The following is a 20,939-nucleotide window of genomic DNA, read 5'->3' as shown; positions in this document are numbered from 1 at the left end:
GTTGGGGAGTTAAAGAAAAAGGCTGCGACCCAAAGAGGTTCAAAGGGTTCCAAACCTGAGAAACAGCTAGAAAGAGCTATTCAGCTTTTATAAGTATAAATCTTTTTCTTCATTCTTCCTCGTTTTCGTTTACTGTAGGGGAGAGTAGACCATTTATCCACACATTGCTTAGTTCTCATGCACACGAACCTGTGCTTTGGCCATAAGCTAACCCTACAAACTGTGCCTAGGGGCACATTTAGTTACCCGGTCCTGACGCGATCCCGCGGTGCATTGTCTGACAAGGATTCAGTTCTGGCGCAATTCACTAAGATCATGCTCCCGAGTTCCTGCAGGTGTCGCTGCTGCACGGAGGTCTGGCAGAGTTCACCTGCTTCTTCCTGGTGCATGTGAGTGCATGATCTTGCGACACAATTAGTTTTTTAAATTTCTGCAGTTTTTCCGAATCCGTTGGTTTGTCCGACGGCCACGCCCCCCGATTTCTGTTGCGTGCCAGCCGATGCCGATGCGCCACAATCTGATCGTCTGTGCCAAAAAAACCAGGGCAATTCGGCACAAAACAGAAATATTTGGGAAACCCGATGAAAGTGTGGCATTAAGATCCTTAGTAAAGTAGCCCCATAGTCCCGAATCATTCATGCCTCAAGAGATACCATGCCTCACTTCAATATGAAAGTGTTGGCTTCTTGCACCACAAGCGATAAGGCAGGTTTGATTTCTACAACCAATGCAGCAGGGGCAGTCATTTCCCATGGACTTTTGTGGGGTGAGCTGTACTCACTTGCCGTTTTTTGATGAGCTGCAAGGAACAGGATATTTGTGGGGGAAATATAAATTTTTAAGTAAATGCTGTAAATATCTTTTTTTTGTTTGATAATATCTCGACCTTTTGGAGTTTTTGAGTCCCGTTCTTATGTGTTCAGTTTCAGAGCTACTACGTTTAGCAATCTACGAACATCCGACCAGAGCAACTACAACTACCCAAACCCAGTGGAAAACAGGTTCAAACTGTGGATTATGTGTCAAAATTGGGGAAGATGAGTCAATGGGGTTGGTGAAAGTAAATAAAAGGGCAGCAAATAAAATGGCAGCTTCAGTTTGCCTCTCACTTATTGAAATGAGAGGTAGACCTCCCTAAGGACACGTGGGAAACATACAAGCTCTATGCATGCCTTGCCACCAAGGACAACAGTATAGCAAGGCAGTGTGCTAACCAATGACCCAAAGACTATACAAAACTGAAGAATTTTCTGAAGAATTTACAGTAAAAGGTTTCAGTCTCTAGTTCAGTTTTACATACATGATATACCTTTATTATTTTAAAGCATTACAATATAAAAAGATAATTAGAATCCTCAATACATAAACTACATTTATTGCTAATATAAATACATTTGAAATAAATTGCAATTCCTTTACATTTTTGTATAGATTCCAAATAATTGATTCCAGTCATTAAAGGAAATCTTCCACCAGGATGAAGGATTGTAAACCCAGCACACTGACATACCGGTGCATACCCCCTCTTTCAGGATCTGCTCTTCTTTTCCGTTACTATGCCCTTGTCATCACAAAAAAAGATTATGCAAATGAATCTGAGGTTAATTAATAGGAATAGAGACCGGAGCCCCTAAGGCTTATTTGAGTAATTTTTAAACCTTTTTTTTAAAAAACAAGGTCTTAAGTAGCTAAAAAAAAAGGGGCCGACAAACACCAGCATGTAACTCTGTTTTGTGTACAAGCCTGGTGGTAGATTTTCCTTAATAGCAGATAAGTTATACAATATTTCCAATGTAAGCAAATCGCATTGTAAAAAGAAAATGAAAAAACACCAACTGAAATTTTAATTTGTACTTTCTCACTGGCATTTTCTTTTGCCTTTTTCTGAAGATTTAGAACAAGTTATTCTTATTATTTTAATCTCTTCTATTAAAAATTACATTGGGAACACAAAGAAAAAAAATGAAAAAATAGTAGTTGTATAATATATATGTGTTAAAATTAAATTAAATGCCTTTCACTTACAGTAGAATCTACTAACATAAGTGAGCACAAGGTTTATATTTCTCTTACATGCGAGACAATTATCTTACATAATCTGTATATTAACCATGGACATATGGCCAACCCTGTACTTGATTCTTTGAATAGATTTGGCCATTGTTTGCCTGATTTCTTTTGTCCTAAGGAAATAAATAATAGGATTCGCCATATGTGGGACAGTGGAGTAAAGAAATAGAATAAGGGCACTGATATCTGGCTTTATAATTATTATTGAAGGAATGTTAGTGACAATGTAGAAAAAGACTCGGGGCACGTAATATAGAGCCACAACCAGTAGATGGGTTGCGCAGGTGTAGAAAGCTTTCTGCCAATTTCCGTAGCGTGAGAATGTGAAGATCTCTAGTAAGATCAAGATGTAGGAAAGAAGAATAAGCCCTAAAGGTACAAGGAGAACCACCAGTGCAGACACAAAAGCCACTTTCCTAGGGTTGGTGGCATCCGTACATGCTAACGTCGTGACTGTAGTTTGGGTACAAAATAAAGTGTTTATCTTTTTAGGTGATGGTGGACAATATAAAATATTTTCTGAGGTTTGGATATTAATAACTATATTTGTAGATGGGGCTATAAGAATCCAAGTTATAACACAAACAATGACAAGTCTCTTATTGGTTACAATTAAGGAGTATCTTAGGGGCTGGGAGATGGCAACATATCGATCTATGGCCATCATCATCATCAGGTAGGAATCAAGGCTTCCGAGGTAGTGGACACAGAACATTTGGAAGAGGCAGACTTTCAAATTAATAGTAGAAGATCCAAACCAGTATTTGGCGATGAGTTTTGGTAAAGTAACTGTATCAAATAATAGATCAGAGGAGGCGAGGTTGGCAATCAACAGATACATGGGATGATGGAGGTATGCATTCAAAGTGACCAAACTTATGACACAACCATTGGCTATAAGTGAGACCATGTAAACCAAAAACATTGCGGTGGACACAGGGCTGTGCATGTCTTCAGGAATCCTGGAAACCCAACTAAAAAAGCTTCGGAAGATACAGATTGATTTTCCATTTTCTGTCTTTGCTTGAAAAGACCTAGAAGACAATTTAAATAATATACCCAATAAAACAGATTATGTAGAGGAAGTAAAAAAAAGTAGCAGCAAGATGAAAATATATAACCAAATAAACCAACTGTCAGCTGTATAATACACCTGCCTCTAGCACCCACTGCTCCGATGGGTCTGGCCAGTGCCCCAGGGCTGCGAGATGTACTCCGGGAGCCGACCTTCCCTCCTGGCAGGACCTGGCTGTAACACACTAAGCATGCGCAGCACGGTACAATACATCTGTACATCTGTGTTAGATGAATAAGAGCTTGAATAAGGGATCAGAAGATAAAATGTAAGAACAATTTAAAATTTAAAAACACAAAAAATAAATAAATGCAAAAGTGTTTAAAACACTTCAAGTTTTTTTCAATAAAAATAATGAAATAAAGTAAAAGTTTGTACCAACATTCCCTATAGACATCTAATAAATCACAAAAACGCAAAATCACAAATAAAACCTACATTTTTTATATCGCCACTTCTGTAACAATCTGTACAATAAATCGGTAACATTATTGGACCCGCTCGGTGAACACCGTATAAAAAAAAGTACACAAAATTTTCCAAAAATGTACATTTTTCATTTAATCCCTTCACAAAAATGTTTCAAAAAATGATTAAAAAGTTGTGCACCAAAATGGTACATCTGAAAAAAACATGTAAAAAATAAGCCCTAAACCAGCTCTGTCAACCATCAAAATAATAAAAGTTATGTCTCCGAAAAGATGGCGATATGAAAACAATGAGATTCCCTCTATATTCGTTTTTTTCTTTATAAACATATATAAAAATTTTTTTAAAAAATATATAAATGAGGTATCCCTGTAATCTTAGTGATCTATAGAGCAAAGGTTATATTTATAATACGAGGAATGTCCACAAAAAAGTGCAAAAAAAAAAAAAAGGAAACCAGAAGCAATTTTCTTTTCCTCCATACATTCAAGAGTTAATAAAATCTTGTTAATAAGCTTAAAACAAACTAACATACTGAGGGTCATTTACTAAGGGCCCGAATCGCGTTTTTATGACGTGTTACCCAAATTTTACTGTTTTGCGCCGATATTCCCTGAATTGCCCCGGGTTTTTGGCGCACGCAATCGGATTGTGGCGCATCAGCGCTGGCGTGCACGCGATGGAAATCAGAGGGCGTGGCCGAAAACCCGATGGATTCAGAGAAACCACCACATTTAAAAAAAAAAAAAAACCTGGTGGACGTCGGAGGAACTGCCTTAGTGAATCGCCGGAAGACCCGAATCCTTCGCTGGATCGCGAATGGACCGGGTAAGTATTAATTTTGCCAGAAAAGATAAAAATCGAAAAATTCAGTTTTTTTCATAAATAAATGCAGAACATGTCACCATGTCATCAACTAACATGAAGTACAATGGGGCAGATTTACTTACCCGGTCCATTCGCGATCCAGCGGCGCGTTCTCTGCGCTGGATTCGGGTCCGGCCGGGATTTAATAAGGTAGTTCCTCCGCCGTCCACCAGGTGGTGCTGCTGCGCTGAAAAGCATCTGACCGTGCTGGAGTTCACCGGCTCGGGCTGAGTGAAGGTAAGCGCGTCCCAAGCGACACATTTTCCTTTCTTGCGGCGGTTTTTCCGAATACGTCGGGTTTTCGTTCGGCCACGCCCCCCAATTTCCATCGCGCGCATGCCGGCGTCGATGCGCCACAATCCGATCGCGTGCGCCAAAATCCCGGGGCAATTCAGGTACAATCGGCGCAAATCGGAAATATTCGGGTAACACGTCGGGAAAACGCGAATCGGGCCCTTAGTAAATGACCCCCAATGTGTCAAGCGAAAAAAATTTCAAAACCACTTGGATATGTAAAAGCTTCCAAAGTTATAACCACTTTTAATGACGCATGAAAAATGGGCCTTCTCAGAAGGTGAAAAGTGGCTTTGGCGGCAAGGGGTAAAATTGTCCTGTTTTTTTAATTAAACATTATGCAAATGAGGGCACAAGAAGCTTATAGGAGAGTGGAGAGTGGATCTTGCCAAAGTGGACACACACCAGTATGTCAGTGTGCTTGGTTTACAATCCTTCATCCTGGTGGTAATTGTTCTTCAAAGTATGAAAACATTTGATCGGTGTCAGCACGGATAACAGGTTTTAATTAGTGGGGGTTTGGATTCAGTCCCTGGATCCAACCCTGAACATAATTTTGAATTTCAATTGGTCACCTCATCACTAGTCAACAGGTTTTTAAAATAATTAAAAGCTCCTTCACATAATATTCCAAAAGAGATACAACATGGCAAAATTACTGAAAAAAAGTTTAAAAAAATCTAAAAACTTTAACACCAATAAAAAAGAGTTTTTGCTTCCAGATTTCATAATATGAAGTTCACTAAAGAAAAGAATAAAATAACAAAAATATCTTGGATGTATTTTATGTTGTAAATCAAATGTAACATTTCGGAAGCATGACTGCTTTTCTATTATAAACATTACCACTGATTTTTTTTCATCCAAACTTGCAGTGTAGCCTCAGGATTAGTTCCATAGAGATTAACAATATATAAAAAAAATCATACTACTTCAATTAAACCACCATTCTTGATATGAGGAAAATCGCAAGAACAATCAACATTTGCAATTTTTCTACTTTTATAAAAAATAAATACAATCCAAACAAAAGAATATGCATTAAACTTTATTAAACAGAAATCCAGAAAACAAGAAAAATCTGTTTTTTGCCAAATATTAGCCCTTTTTAGTGAGGAACATGGACAAGACAGTAGACCCTGATTATTAAGTCCCCAAAAAGACCTACCTACTTGTCTCAACGTATCCTAAATGGTACAGGACAACTTCCTCCCTGAGTCAAAGTGCAAACTTTCACATAAGAAGACAATGACAGGGCAAAAACACAAATGGGGTAGAATAGTTGAGAAGCTAAGTTACAAAATTACAGGAGAGTAGTCTACACAGGAGCCAAAATTGAAATACCAGAAATACAAAGATACTCAGAACAAAAATGTATGGTGCAAGTCAAGATAAACTATAACTGACACAGAGGTTAATGTGAGTAGAGCACTTATGGGATACCAGGCACCCTGTTTTAGACTGTCTGCTACAGTAAACCGTTGCTGGACCAGAGCAGAGTGATGGAGAAGCGTGTGGTGCAGCCAACTCCTAAAAAGCCAGCAAGCTAAGTCTGTGTTCACACAAACAAATACAATAAAATGCAGAGACAAAATCAGAGGCACACCATGGTCGAGGAAGAAGCTGGCACAGATGTTACACCCTCATACAGCAGAAAAAACTGCTAAAAGGGAGCTTCAACTTTCAGAAGGCAGTAACTCAACAACAAACAAAGTATATATCCTAAACTGAAGGAATAAAGGACTCCCCAAAATATAATCAAAGGTAAACAGAAAATCACATGTTCTCCCAAATAAGCCAAATAACAGTTACAACGCACCTACACAATCTATATCACATGGCCTTGTTGATGGAAAAATATATATCTCTGTGACTAGAAGGTCATGTAAAGGGTTAATGAGAATATTCTGTACCTGCCTAAAACGTGGACCTAGGCTTTAAACGGCAGAATCCGGGCAGGTTTCTGGGTTCTCAATGGATGGAAAACCAATGGTGGAGCCTGGGGAAGGAAACTCAGTTGATAATTCACCGTAATCTTCCCAGGTCCCAGGACATGAACCCATTTTACGACGAGGCTTGGGTCTTGGTTATCAGGATATTCCAGCAAAGGTTGGTATCAAGACATGTAAACTGCTGGTCGAGATGTGGTGTATGGCAACAACCAAACCTATTGATCAAGCCACTGGGTGTATGACTGTATGATGCCCTGGGTGCATGGGTACTGCTGGATACAAGAAGACTCTTATCAGGTCTGATAGGGAAGGAGAGGAATAACAATGGAGTAAGGGTGCTTCATAAAGTCCTCTAGACAGTCCAATTGTCAGGCAAATTTTGTGTCAGGATTGAGCCTAGACACCAAACTAGCCACCCATCAAAAATAACCAGGATTTCCTACTTTATTTTATCTATCCAGATGTTTTGCTGTGACTATTAATGATTCATCATTAGCAACTTTGTGATTTTTGGCACAAAAACACTCCAGCTCAAATGTGGCGTAGTCTGAGAATCAAAACCGAGCTCTTGTGCAGAGCAGTGTATCCCCAATATAGTACAACAGTAGAGCAGTGTATCCCCAATATAGTACAGCAGCAGAGCAGTGTATCCCCAATATAGTACAGCAGAAGAGCAGTGTATCCCCAATATAGTACAGCAGCAGAGCAGTGTATCCCCAATATAGTACAGCAGAAGAGCAGTGTATCCCCTGTATAGTACAGCAGCAGAGCAGTGTATCCCCTGTATAGTACAGCAGTAGAGCAGTGTATCCCCAATATAGTACAGCAGAAGAGCAGTGTATCCCCAATATAGTACAGCAGAAGAGCAGTGTATCCCCTGTATAGTACAGCAGTAGAGCAGTGTATCCCCAATATAGTACAGCAGAAGAGCAGTGTATCCCCAATATAGTACAGCAGAAGAGCAGTGTATCCCCAATATAGTACAGCAGCAGAGCAGTGTATCCCCTGTATAGTACAGCAGTAGAGCAGTGTATCCCCAATATAGTACAGCAGAAGAGCAGTGTATCCCCAATATAGTACAGCAGAAGAGCAGTGTATCCCCTGTATAGTACAGCAGTAGAGCAGTGTATCCCCAATATAGTACAGCAGCAGAGCAGTGTATCCCCTGTATAGCACAGCAGCAGAGCAGTGTATCCCCTGTATAGTACAGCAGTAGAGCAGTGTATCCCCAATATAGTACAGCAGCAGAGCAGTGTATCCCCAATATAGTACAGCAGCAGAGCAGTGTATCCCCAATATAGTACAGCAGAAGAGCAGTGTATCCCCAATATAGTACAGCAGAAGAGCAGTGTATCCCCTGTATAGTACAGCAGTAGAGCAGTGTATCCCCAATATAGTACAGCAGCAGAGCAGTGTATCCCCAATATAGTACAGCAGAAGAGCAGTGTATCCCCTGTATAGTACAGCAGCAGAGCAGTGTATCCCCTGTATATTAAAGAGTAATTGTTGACAGTAGGGGCAGCCTCTATTTATAGTTCATGAGCTTCTATTTACAAATAATCTGCAAAAGCAACAGGAGAGAAGTAAGTGGAAGACAGACAGTACAGACAAGTGTACTGTGTAGCGGGATAGAAGAGAAGTGTGCAGGAGCTGCAGACAGTACAGAGAAGTATCCCCCATGTAGCAGGAGAAAAGAAAATTGAATGGGACCGAGACAGGACAGAGAAGTTTCCCCATTTAACAGGATAGAAGAGAAGTGTGTATGAGCTGCAAACGGGACAGATAAGTATCCCCCATGTAGCAGGAGAGAAGAGAAGTGAATGGGACCGAGACAGGACAGAGAAGTGAGTGGGAGCTGCAGACAGGACAGAGAAGTGTCCCATGTAGCAGGATGACCACACTGGTTTCTAAGGAGGTTACTGGCCAGAATTACAGGGGTGCAGCGGGAGACCAGCACTAGGAGATCCCCTCTAGGAGATCACTGGGCGCTGGGTGTCACACACCTGGGTGCTGCTGTGAGGGTCATTTTCATGCTGGGGTGCGTGATAGAAGCAGAGAGGAGCTTGTAGGAGGATCACATGTAATAGACCGAATCTAACATTGTGCCTAAACTGTGCCTAAAGTAAAGTGATTAATAAGAGGCAGGAATTCAACTCATCACAGATAGTTGTGATAATTTTGGCTCAACATTGCACCTCATTTAGGTGTGACACTTAGAGTACTGTCTGATACTTGAACTAGATCCCAATGCCAGAGCATTGTGTAGACTGGACACTATTATATCCCAGCTGAGAGGAGGACTAGCTGTGTACAAGGTGATTGCCTCGGACTGTACACAGGACGCTGTCACTTACAACATAAGAATCTCCCAACTGTAATATAAAATCTATTAGAAATTTGTAGAGATTTACATTTTTACAGAAAATAACATAACTGACTGATATTATGGTGGGAGATGATGGCTACCTCTCACGGCTATGTGATTCATTCTCCTCGTAGAGTCACAGACTTCTATCCAGGATCCAGCCTAAAACATAAAACCAGTAATAAAATCTATAAGAAAGTGTAACTCACAGTGAATGGGAAGAAGTAGAAGTCTATGATATCCTATGGGGAACATCACCGGGGACTGACTGATAAGAAATTTCTAATGAGGAGTTTCATCACCGATTTGGAATATGTGTTATGGTTTATAGAAGCAATGGGGTCCAATATAACCCCAATTATAGGTCTTGTGATGTGTGATGCCATAGCGGGTGGTAGCGCTCATACAATCTTGTTTTGTCCCTCGCAGACATTGAAAACGTAATCCATTAGTGGACATCCATACTTTCTTATAGACTTTAATACTGTAAGTTAAATACAAAAGAGCCCAGGTCTTACCCCTTCAAGTACGAAATTGTTCTCTCTTTCTCTTCAAAAACAAATACCCATTTGACAAACCGAATTCAATTTTTAGGGATGAATGTGACTCCCTATCGTAGGCAGCTATACTGGACTAATAACTATCGCTAATAAGTATGTCCCACTCCTGGCAAAGATTTGAAAGAAGATCGAGATCTCTTGGCTTGGTGGGGTCACGGTCTTTAAAATGCTTCTACTCAAAGATGACTTGCTGGAGGCATATATGAGTGTGCTTTTTAAAAATACCATGGCCTCAATTGGAACAGGATTTACTGGGTCATAACCCCTTCCACTATCTACTGGGGCAGATTTACCGGTCCATTCGCGATCCAGCGGCGCGCTCTCTGCGGAGGATTCGGGTCTTCAAGCGATTCACTAAGGCAGTTCCTCCGACGTCCACCAGGTGTCGCTGCTGCGCTGAAGTCCGTCGAGGTCCGCCGGAGTTCATGATCTGTTGCTGGGTGAATCCGTTGGGTTTTCGTTCGGCCATGCCCCCCGATTTCCGTCGCGTGTATGATGACCCCGATGCGCCACAAACTGATCGCGTGCGCCAAAAACCCAGGGCAATTCAGGGAAAATCGGTGCAAATCGGAAATATTCGGGTGACCCGCCGTAAAAACGCGATTCGGGTCCTTAGTAAATGACCCCCATTGTCTTTATCAATGTGGGATTTTGCCAATAAAAATTGCTGCAAGATGAGTTCCAGAATTTTTGTGGTGCCTAGGTGTCCCCCCATAACATGCTTATGAGGTACTCCGTTAGCCGCCACTAATGCAGTTGTGTGATACTGAAATTGTCACAGGATACGTCCAAATCTGAAAACTGTGCTCAACCTCTTCAGCTCCACCTGTCATTACAGGGAAAATGTCAAACTAACATCTTCTTCTGAGGCAGGAACCCCACAGTCTGGGCCATTGGGCTCAGGTTCTGAGACCTGACCAGGTGACCCAGGTACTACTTGTGGAGAAAGGATTCCCAACTCTTGCTTTCCTCACCATAGAGTCCAGAACATGGGGAAGTCCCGACCCAACATGAGATCGAGGGGAAATTTCATTACAACCCCTACTTCATGTAATGTCTCTCCACAAGGGGTCTGAAGGTTAACAGTTGTGGTGGGGTAATCTATAATGCCCCCATGGATGCACAGGTCTTCATTTGTGGGCCCTGTGACAGTCTCACGGTCTGAGAGTCTCACAAGTCTCATGGCTTCCTCATACATTTTCTGTTGCTGCAGGTTGGACGCGTTGGACAAGCTGCTTAATTAACTCTGTGTGCGTGAAGCAGGGACACACACAAGTTATAGTCCAAATCAAGTTTTATTCACACTCTGCAGTCAAACAACTTAAATTGAGTCTCACCATAAACAAATCCTACTCGTCTGAGTACTGTCTAATACTCTAGCAGGCCCCTATCTATGCGTGCATCGGCACACGCTCATGGCCAGCAGGATATTAGGAGGCTCTCAGTTACCCCAGCTATGAACTTCTAATGAAGTTTGGGGTCAGGTCCGGGGGACCCACACCCATAAAGTTCAGTACGAACCCAAACTGGCCGGTTTGGATCCGCTCAACACGAGTTACAAGCTAATTGTAGCATACAGCTCGCTATCATAAGGACATGAGGAGCTTTGGACATCTCTCCCAGCATGCTCGCCTAACAATTAGCGTTTCCTCCTGCTGTGCTTGTATAATATACCACAACATTCGGTAACTACTATTTTACCGCTGTATCTGCAGTCCTGGGACATAGTTCTACTAGTTTTCTTTCTCTACAAGTGTTTATTGGTGTATGCTGATGGCTACCTGTGTATGTGCTTTTATATGTATTGTGAGTAGAGATGAGCGAACACTAAAATGCTCGGGTACTCGTTATTCGAGACGAACTTTTCCCGATGCTCGAGTGCTCGTCTCGAATAACGAACCCCATTGAAGTCAATGGGAGACTCGAGCATTTTTCAAGGGGACCAAGGCTCTGCACAGGGAAGCTTGGCCAAACACCTGGGAACCTCAGAAAAGGATGGAAACACCACGGAAATGGACAGGAAACAGCAGGGGCAGCATGCATGGATGCCTCTGAGGCTGCCTAATCGCACCATTATGCCAAAATTATGGGCAACAGCATGGCCATGACAGAGTGACAGAATGAAGCTAGATAGCATCTAAAACATCCAATAATTGACCCTGACACTATAGGGGACGGCATGCAGAGGCAGCGGCAGCAGCGGCAGGCTAGAGAGTGGCATGGCGACATACCCTAAATGGACTCAGGCTTCAAACCAATGGGTGGCAGAGAGGAACCAAAGGAGGTGAGCAAGAAGTGCTCAAATAATATCGGTACATGATAAAAGTTTGCCAGTATATTTTGTGGATTACACAGCAGGGTGGCGACAAAGTTAACATGGAAGCCATGAAAACAACCCAAAATTCTGCCTGACACAGCTCGTTTGATAAGGGGACCATGTATGGAGGCAGTGAACTAGTAGTAGATTAAAGGTGCTGCAGTTAAAACTATGTTAGTTGGATCTTGGCATGGAGCTGGCGCTCCGCTGCCAGACGAGCTTTCGCCAATCCAAGCCCCTGTCTCTAGGCTACTCCCCAAACAGCACTTTTGTATAAGATCAAGTGTAGTAGCGTTCTTATAAGTTTAGGATATGCCGGGTGAGGGGAATGTAAACAGATGCGCAAGAAGCGCATGATGCGCATGGAGCTGGCGCTCCGCTGCCAGGCGAGCTTTCGCAAATCCAAGCCCCTGTCTCTAGGCTACTCCCCAAACAGCACTTTTGTATAAGATCAAGTGTAGTAGCGTTCTTATAAGTTTAGGATATGGCGGGTGAGGGGAATGTAAACAGATGCGCAAGAAGCGCTGAAATAATATCCCTAAATGGTAAAAGTTTGCAAGTATATTTTGTGGATTACACAGCAGGGTGGCGACAAAGTTAACAACTTTGATGTGGAATGCCCTGTAATAGCTCTTGGGCGGTGTGCCTTTTATCGCCTAGGCTCAGCAGTTTCAGCACCGCCTGCTGTCGCTTAGCGACGGCACTGCTGCTGTGCCTAGAGCTACCGACTGATGGCGCCATGCCCACGGATGGTAATTCGGAGGAGGAGGAGGTGGAGGAGGGGTGGGAGGAGGTATAGTAGGCCTTTGAGACCTGGACCGAGGTAGGCCCCGCAATTCTCTGCGTCGGCAGTATATGACCAGCCCCAGGGTCAGACTCGGTCCCAGCCTGCACCAAGTTAAGTGTAGTAGCGTTCTTATAAGTTTGGGATATGGCGGGTTAGGGGAATGTAAACAGATGCGCAAGAAGCGCATGATGCGCATGGAGCTGGCGTTCCGCTGCCAGGCGAGCTTTCGCCAATCCAAGCCCCTGTCTCTAGGCTACTCCCCAAACAGCACTTCTAAGAACCTTTTGTATAAGATCAAGTGTAGTAGCGTTCTTATAAGTTTAGGATATGCCGGGTGAGGGGAATGTAAACAGATGCGCAAGAAGCGCTGAAATAATATCCCTAAATGGTAAAAGTTTGCCAGTATATTTTGTGGATAACACAGCAGGGTGGCGACAAAGTTAACAACTTTGATGTGGAATCCATGAAAACAACCCAAATTTCTGCCTGACACACCTCGTTTGATAAAGGGACGATGTATGGAGGCAGCTATATGGACGACTTTTGGAGGTAGCAATGGAGACAACGTGTGGAGGCTGCTATGGAGACAATTTAATTTGAATAGTGCCTGTATGTGGCAGTCCCAAACATTTTTCAAACCAGAGGAGCAGGTAGGTGGCCCTCCAGTAAAATGGAATAGATTGAGTGCCTGTATGTGGCAGTCCCAAAAATTGTTCAAACCAGAGGAGCAGGTAGGTGGCCCTCCAGTAAAATGGAATAGATTGAGTGCCTGTATGTGGCAGTCCCAAAAATTGTTCAAACCAGAGGAGCAGGTAGGTGGCCCTCCAGTAAAATGGAATAGATTGAGTGCCTGTATGTGGCAGTCCCAAAAATTGTTCAAACCAGAGGAGCAGGTAGGTGGCCCTCCAGTAAAATGGAATAGATTGAGTGCCTGTATGTGGCAGTCCCAAAAATTGTTCAAACCAGAGGAGCAGGTAGGTGGCCCTCCAGTAAAATGGAATAGATTGAGTGCCTGTATGTGGCAGTCCCAAAAATTCTTCAAACCAGAGGAGCAGGTAGGTGGCCCTCCAGTAAAATGGAATAGATTGAGTGCCTGTATGTGGCAGTCCCAAAAATTGTTCAAACCAGAGGAGCAGGTAGGTGGCCCTCCAGTAAAATGGAATAGATTGAGTGCCTGTATGTGGCAGTCCCAAAAATTGTTCAAACCAGAGGAGCAGGTAGGTGGCCCTCCAGTAAAATGGAATAGATTGAGTGCCTGTATGTGGCAGTCCCAAAAATTGTTCAAACCAGAGGAGCAGGTAGGTGGCCCTCCAGTAAAATGGAATAGATTGAGTGCCTGTATGTGGCAGTCCCAAAAATTGTTCAAACCAGAGGACCGGGTAGGTGGCCCTCCAGAAAAATGGAATAGATTGAGTGCCTGTATGTGGCACTCACAAAAATTGTTTCAAACAGAGGACCGGGTAGGTGGCCCTCCAGAAAAATTAAATGCATGAAGTATAGCAAGAGCCAGTGGGCCCTGTCAAAAAATAGCCATTTTCCTCTGCTTTACTGTACAAAGAGGAGGAGAAGGAGGAAAATGAGGAGGAGGAGGAGGAGTGGATCAATTATTCAGGTTGAGCTTCCTTCACCTGGTGGAGATTGGAAATTCTGAGAAATCCAGCCTTTATTCATTTTAATAAGCGTCAGCCTGTCAGCGCTGTCAGTCGACAGGCGTGTACGCTTATCGGTGATGATGCCACCAGCTGCACTGAAAACCCGCTCGGACAAGACGCTAGCGGCAGGGCAGGCAAGAACCTCCAAGGCGTACAGCGCCAGTTCGTGCCACATGTCCAGCTTTGAAACCCAGTAGTTGTAGGGAGCTGTGTGATCATTTAGGACGATGGTATGGTCAGCTACGTACTCCCTCACCATCTTTCTGTAAAGATCAGCCCTACTCTGCCGAGACTGGGGACAGGTGACAGTGTCTTGCTGGGGTGACATAAAGCTGGCAAAAGCCTTGTAAAGCGTACCCTTGCCAGTGCTGGACAAGCTGCCTGCTCGCCTACTCTCCCTCGCTACTTGTCCCGCAGAACTACGCACTCTGCCGCTAGCGCTGTCAGAAGGGAAATACTGTTTCAGCTTGTGCACCAGGGCCTGCTGGTATTCATGCATTCTCACACTCCTTTCCTCTGCAGGGATGAGAGTGGCAAGATTTTGCTTGTACCGTGGGTCCAGGAGAGTGAACACCCAGTAATCGGTGCTGGAATAAATTCTTTGAACGCGAGGGTCACGGGATAGGCAGCCTAGCATGAAATCTGCCATATGCGCCAGAGTACCAACGCGTAAGAATTCACTCCCCTCACTGGCCTGACTGTCCATTTCCTCCTCCTCCAACTCCTCCAACTCCTCTTCTTCTGCCCATACACGCTGAACAGTGAAGGACTCAACAATGGTCCCCTCTTGTGTCTCGCCAACATTCTCCTCCTCTTCCTCCTCATCCTCCTCCACCTCCACCTCCTCCGATATGCGCTGAGAAACAGACCTCAGGGTGCTTTGGCTATCAACAAGGGAATATTCTTCCCCCGTCTCTTGTGACGAGCGCAAAGCTTCCGACTTCATGCTGACCAGAGAGTTTTTCAACAGGCCAAGCAGCGGGATGGTGAGGCTGATGATGGCGGCATCGCCACTGACCATCTGTGTTGACTCCTCAAAGTTACTCAGCACCTGACAGATATCAGACATCCACGTCCACTCCTCATTGTAGACTTGAGGAAGCTGACTGACCTGACTACCAGTTCTGGTGGAAGTTGACATCTGGCAGTCTACAATCGCTCTGCGCTGCTGGTAAACTCTGGATAACATGGTCAGTGTTGAATTCCACCTCGTGGGCACGTCGCACAACAGTCGGTGAGCGGGCAGTTGGAGGCGGCGCTGCGCTGCCCTGAGAGTGGCAGCATCTGGGCTGGACTTCCTGAAATGCGCACAGATGCGGCGCACCTTCGTGAGCAAATCAGACAGATTGGGGTATGTCTTGAGGAAACGCTGCACTATCAGATTTAACACATGGGCCAGGCATGGCACATGTGTCAGTCTGCCGAGTTGCAGAGCCGCCACCAGGTTACGGCCGTTGTCACACACAACCATTCCCGGCTTGAGGTTCAGCGGTGCCAGCCACAGATCAGTCTGCGCCGTGATGCCCTGTAATAGCTCTTGGGCGGTGTGCCTTTTGTCGCCTAGGCTCAGCAGTTTGAGCACCGCCTGCTGTCGCTTAGCGACGGCACTGCTGCTGTGCCTAGAGCTACCGACTGATGGCGCCGTGCCCACGGATGGTAGTTCGGAGGAGGAGGTGGAGGAGGGGTGGGAGGAGGAGGAGGCATAGTAGGCCTGAAACACCTGGACCGAGGTAGGCCCCGCAATCCTCGGCGTCGGCAGTATATGAGCAGCCCCAGGGTCAGTCTCGGTCCCAGCCTCCACCAAGTTAACCCAATGTGCCGTCAGCGATATATAGTGGCCCTGCCCTGCAGCACTCGTCCACGTGTCCGTGGTCAGGTGGACCTTGTCAGAAACGGCGTTGGTCAGGGCACGGATGATGTTGTCTGACACGTGCTGGTGCAGGGCTGGGACGGCACATCGGGAAAAGTAGTGGCGGCTGGGGACCGAATACCGAGGGGCGGCCGCCGCCATGAGGTTGCGAAAGGCCTCGGTCTCTACTAGCCTATAGGGCAGCATCTCCAGGCTAAGCAATCTGGAGATGTGCACATTAAGGGCTTGGGCGTGCGGGTGGGTTGCACTATATTTGCGTTTCCGCTCCAGCGTCTGGGGTATGGAGAGCTGAACGCTGGTGGATGCTGTGGAGGATCGTGGAGGCGACGATGGGGTTTTTGTGGCAGGGTCCTGGGCAGGGGGCTGACTAGCAGCTGACACAGGGGAAGGAGCAGTGGTGTGCACGGCCGGAGGTGAACGGGCTTGTTGCCACTGAGTGGGGTGCTTAGCATTCATATGCCTGCGCATACTGGTGGTAGTTAAGCTAGTAGTGGTGGAACCCCTGCTGAGCCTGGTTTGGCAAATGTTGCACACCACAGTCCGTCGGTCATCCGGTGTTTCCTTAAAGAACCTCCACACTTCTGAAGATCTAGCCCTCGCCGCAAGAGCCCTCACCACGGGAGCTTCACTAGTTGACAGTGGCGCTGATGCACCAGCTCTGGCCCTGCCTCTCCGTCTGGCCCCACCACTGCCTCTTCCAACCTGTTCAGGTCGAGGACTCTCCTCCGTCTCAGAAGCACTGTGTTCACCCGGCCTCTCAACCCAGCTTGGGTCTGTCACCTCATCATCCTCCGATCCCTCAGTCTGCTCCCCCCTCGGACTTCCTGCCCTGACAACAACTTCCCCACTGTCTGACAACCGTGTCTCCTCATCGTCGGACACCTCTTTACACACTTCCACTACGTCAAGAAGGTCATCATCACCCACAGACTGTGACTGGTGGAAAACCTGGGCATCGGAAAATTGCTCAGCAGCAACCGGACAAGTGGTTTGTGACTGTGGGAAGGGTCCAGAAAACAGTTCCTCAGAGTATGCCGGTTCAAATGGCAAATTTTCCTGGGAGGGGGCAGACTGGGGGGGAGGAGGCTGAGGTGCAGGAGCTGGAGGAGTGGGGATTTCGGTGACATGGGTGGACTGCGTGGAAGACTGACTGGTGGTGGACAAATTGCTCGAAGCATTGTCAGCAATCCACGACATCACCTGTTCGCACTGTTCTGGCCTCAACAGTGCTCTACCACGAGTCCCAGTAACTTCAGACATGAACCTAGGGAGTGTAGCTCTGCGGCGTTCCCCTGCTCCCTCATCAGCAGGTGGTGTCTCACCCCGCCCAGGACCACGGCCTCTGACCCCTGCAGTAGTTGGACGCCCACGTCCCCGCCCTCGTCCTCTACCCCTAGCCCTGGGGTTAAACATTTTTAAAATGAGAGTTATAACTTTTTTTTTTTTTTTTTGTGTTTTTTTGTGTTTTTTGTTTTTTTTTGTGTTTTTTGTTTTTTTTTGAGTTTTTAGAACCAAACAATCCTATCCTATTGCTATGGCTATTTTCTAGCCAAGTATCAAAGGAAGCACACTACTATGCCAGATGAGATGACACTGAGTTATTGCCTAATAGAAATCCAACCCCTACTGAATTTTGCCACTTCAGCCTTTGCTATGGATATGTGCGCCACTAAGCGCAGAACACAGCGGTCGCAAGTCTCACTACAAATTGCTCAGAATTGGCAAGTACATGCACTGCAGAAACTACAGCCACCAGCAGATCAACCAGAAATCAAATATATAGAACGCTACTGTAGGCTTCAAGAAGCTATTTGTATTCTCCTATGGCTATTTTCTAGCCAAGTATCAAAGGAAGCACACTACTATGCCAGATGAGATGACACTGAGTTAGTGCCTAATAGAAATCCAACCCCTACTGAATTTTCCCACTTCAGCCTTTGCTATGGATATGTGCGCCACTAAGCGCAGAACACAGCGGTCGCAAGTCTCACTACAAATTGCTCAGAATTGGCAAGTACATGCACTGCAGAAACTACAGCCACCAGCAGATCAACCAGAAATCAAATATATAGAACGCTACTGTAGGCTTCAAGAAGCTATTTGTATTCTCCTATGGCTATTTTCTAGCCAAGTATCAAAGGAAGCACACTACTATGCCAGATGAGATGACACTGAGTTAGTGCCTAATAGAAATCCAACCCCTACTGAATTTTCCCACTTCAGCCTTTGCTATGGATATGTGCGCCACTAAGCGCAGAACACAGCGGTCGCAAGTCTCACTACAAATTGCTCAGAATTGGCAAGTACATGCACTGCATAAACTAAAGCCACCAGCAGATCAACCAGAAATCAAATATATAGAACGCTACTGTAGGCTTCAAGAAGCTGTTTGTATTCTCCTATGGCTATTTTCTAGCCAAGTATCAAAGGAAGCACACTACTATGCCAGATGAGATGACACTGAGTTAGTGCCTAATAGAAATCCAACCCCTACTGAATTTTCCCACTTCAGCCTTTGCTATGGATATGTGCGCCACTAAGCGCAGAACACAGCGGTCGCAAGTCTCACTACAAATTGCTCAGAATTGGCAAGTACATGCACTGCAGAAACTACAGCCACCAGCAGATCAACCAGAAATCAAATATATAGAACGCTACTGTAGGCTTCAAGAAGCTATTTGTATTCTCCTATGGCTATTTTCTAGCCAAGTATCAAAGGAAGCACACTACTATGCCAGATGAGATGACACTGAGTTAGTGCCTAATAGAAATCCAACCCCTACTGAATTTTCCCACTTCAGCCTTTGCTATGGATATGTGTGCCACTAAGAGCTAAACACAACGGTAGCAAGTCCCCCTGCTAATTCCTCACAAAATGGTAAAAGATGCAAATTAAAATAAAAAAAGTAGAACGTTATTGTAGCCCTAAGAAGGGCTGTTGGGTTCTTGGAGAATCACTCCTGCCTAACAGTAAGCTAATAGAACACCCTAACGCTTTCCCTGACCAGCAGCAGCTCTCTCCCTAGCGGCATCCAGACACAGAATGATCCGAGCAGCGCGGCCAGCGGCTAGTCTATCCCAGGGTCACCTGATCTGGCCAGCCAACCACTGCTATCGACGTGTAAGGGTACCACGTCATGCTGGGTGGAGTGCAGAGTCTCCTGGCTTGTGATTGGCTCTGTTTCTGGCCGCCAAAAAGCAAAACGGCGGGAGCTGCCATTTTCTCGAGCGGGCAAAGTATTCGTCCGAGCAACGAGCAGTTTCGAGTACCCTAATGCTCGACCGAGCATCAAGCTCGGACGAGCATGTTCGCTCATCTCTAATTGTGAGAGAAACTGCGCTCAGTATTCTGCACATTATCTGTCATGTCATTCTATTATGTTATATATTTTATTATGTCCCATATATACAGGATGGGAGTAGTAGTACTGTGCTCATATATACAGGATGGGAGTAGTAGTACTGTGCTGTGCCCATATATAGAGGATAGGAGTAGTAGTACTGTGCTGTGCCCATATATACAGGATAGGAGTAGTAGTGCTATGCTGTTTCCCATATATACAGGATAGGAGTAGTAGTACTGTGCTGTGCCCATATATACAGGATAGGAGTAGTAGTACTGCGCTGTGCCCATATATACAGGATAGGAGTAGTAGTACTGTACTGTGCCCATATATACATGATAGGAGTAGTAGTACTGTACTGTGCCCATATATACAGGATAGGAGCAGTAGTACTGTGCTGTACCCATATATACAGGATAGGAGTAGTAGTACTGAGCTGTGTCCATATATACAGGATAGGAGTAGTAGTACTGTGCTGTGTCCATATATACAGGATAGGAGTAGTAGTACTGTACTGTGCCCATATATACAGGATAGGAGCAGTAGTACTGTGCTGTGCCCATATATACAGGATAGGAGTAGTAGTGCTATGCTGTTTCCCATATACACAGGAAATGAGTCGTTATTGTAGTGTATGCATGTGTGTATATGGTAGTGTATGTATGTGTGTATATGTGGTGTGTATATACTGTATGTATATTTTTTTTAAGTGGTAAGAAATCTGATTTAGGGGCCCAGCCTCTCTTAGTTATGTCACTGAAATGTTCATATAATCATCAAGCTCCTGGAGCTGGACTGTCCCATTATTATCGGCCATAAACTAAGGTTCTGTGTGTAATTCCCAAACAAGTTGCAGAATTCTGTGCCCTCTCATCAATGTTATGTAGGGAGAGCACCTGGACTGGCGGATGTAGGTTATTCCCTGAGTTAAAGGATACTGCTTTGGGCCCATTGGAGTACATAGGCTATCTGAGGTGTTAGGACGCCATCCATAGGAGAATGACGACCATTGCTACAAGCAATAAGCAGCCCTTAATATCCTATCAGAAACTGATTGGACAGACTGTCTTAAAGGGAGTTTTCCCACGAAACAAGTTAAACCCTATCCACAAGGAAAGGCCTGACTTGCTGATCGGTGGGGGTCTCAGTGATGAGACCACAACAGATTACGAGAATGGGGGGCAGTAGACGGCCGAGCATGTCCATTCTGCTCCATTCATCTCTATGGAGCTGACGGAAATTGCCAAGTTCCACACTTGGCAATCCCCGGTTGGGAAAACCCCTTTAAAGACGGCTGGAAGATATCTGAGTATGGATTGGTGGCTGTCCAAGGATATGATAGCGGTATTATTCAATA

The 20,939-nt window shown here is 44.9% G+C and overlaps 1 pseudogene; it reads right to left on the bottom strand.

The window, feature by feature from the left end:
- Positions 1 to 2,089: 2,089 nt before the first annotated feature.
- Positions 2,090 to 3,081, bottom strand: LOC140116972 (olfactory receptor 1-like; annotated as a pseudogene).
- Positions 3,082 to 20,939: the final 17,858 nt, after the last annotated feature.

The sequence above is a fragment of the Engystomops pustulosus genome, chromosome 2, assembly GCF_040894005.1.
Source record: "Engystomops pustulosus chromosome 2, aEngPut4.maternal, whole genome shotgun sequence".
Lineage (NCBI taxonomy): Eukaryota > Metazoa > Chordata > Amphibia > Anura > Leptodactylidae > Engystomops > Engystomops pustulosus.
The sequence above is the reverse complement of the archived record's forward strand: the minus strand, read 5'-3'. Positions and strand labels throughout refer to the sequence as shown.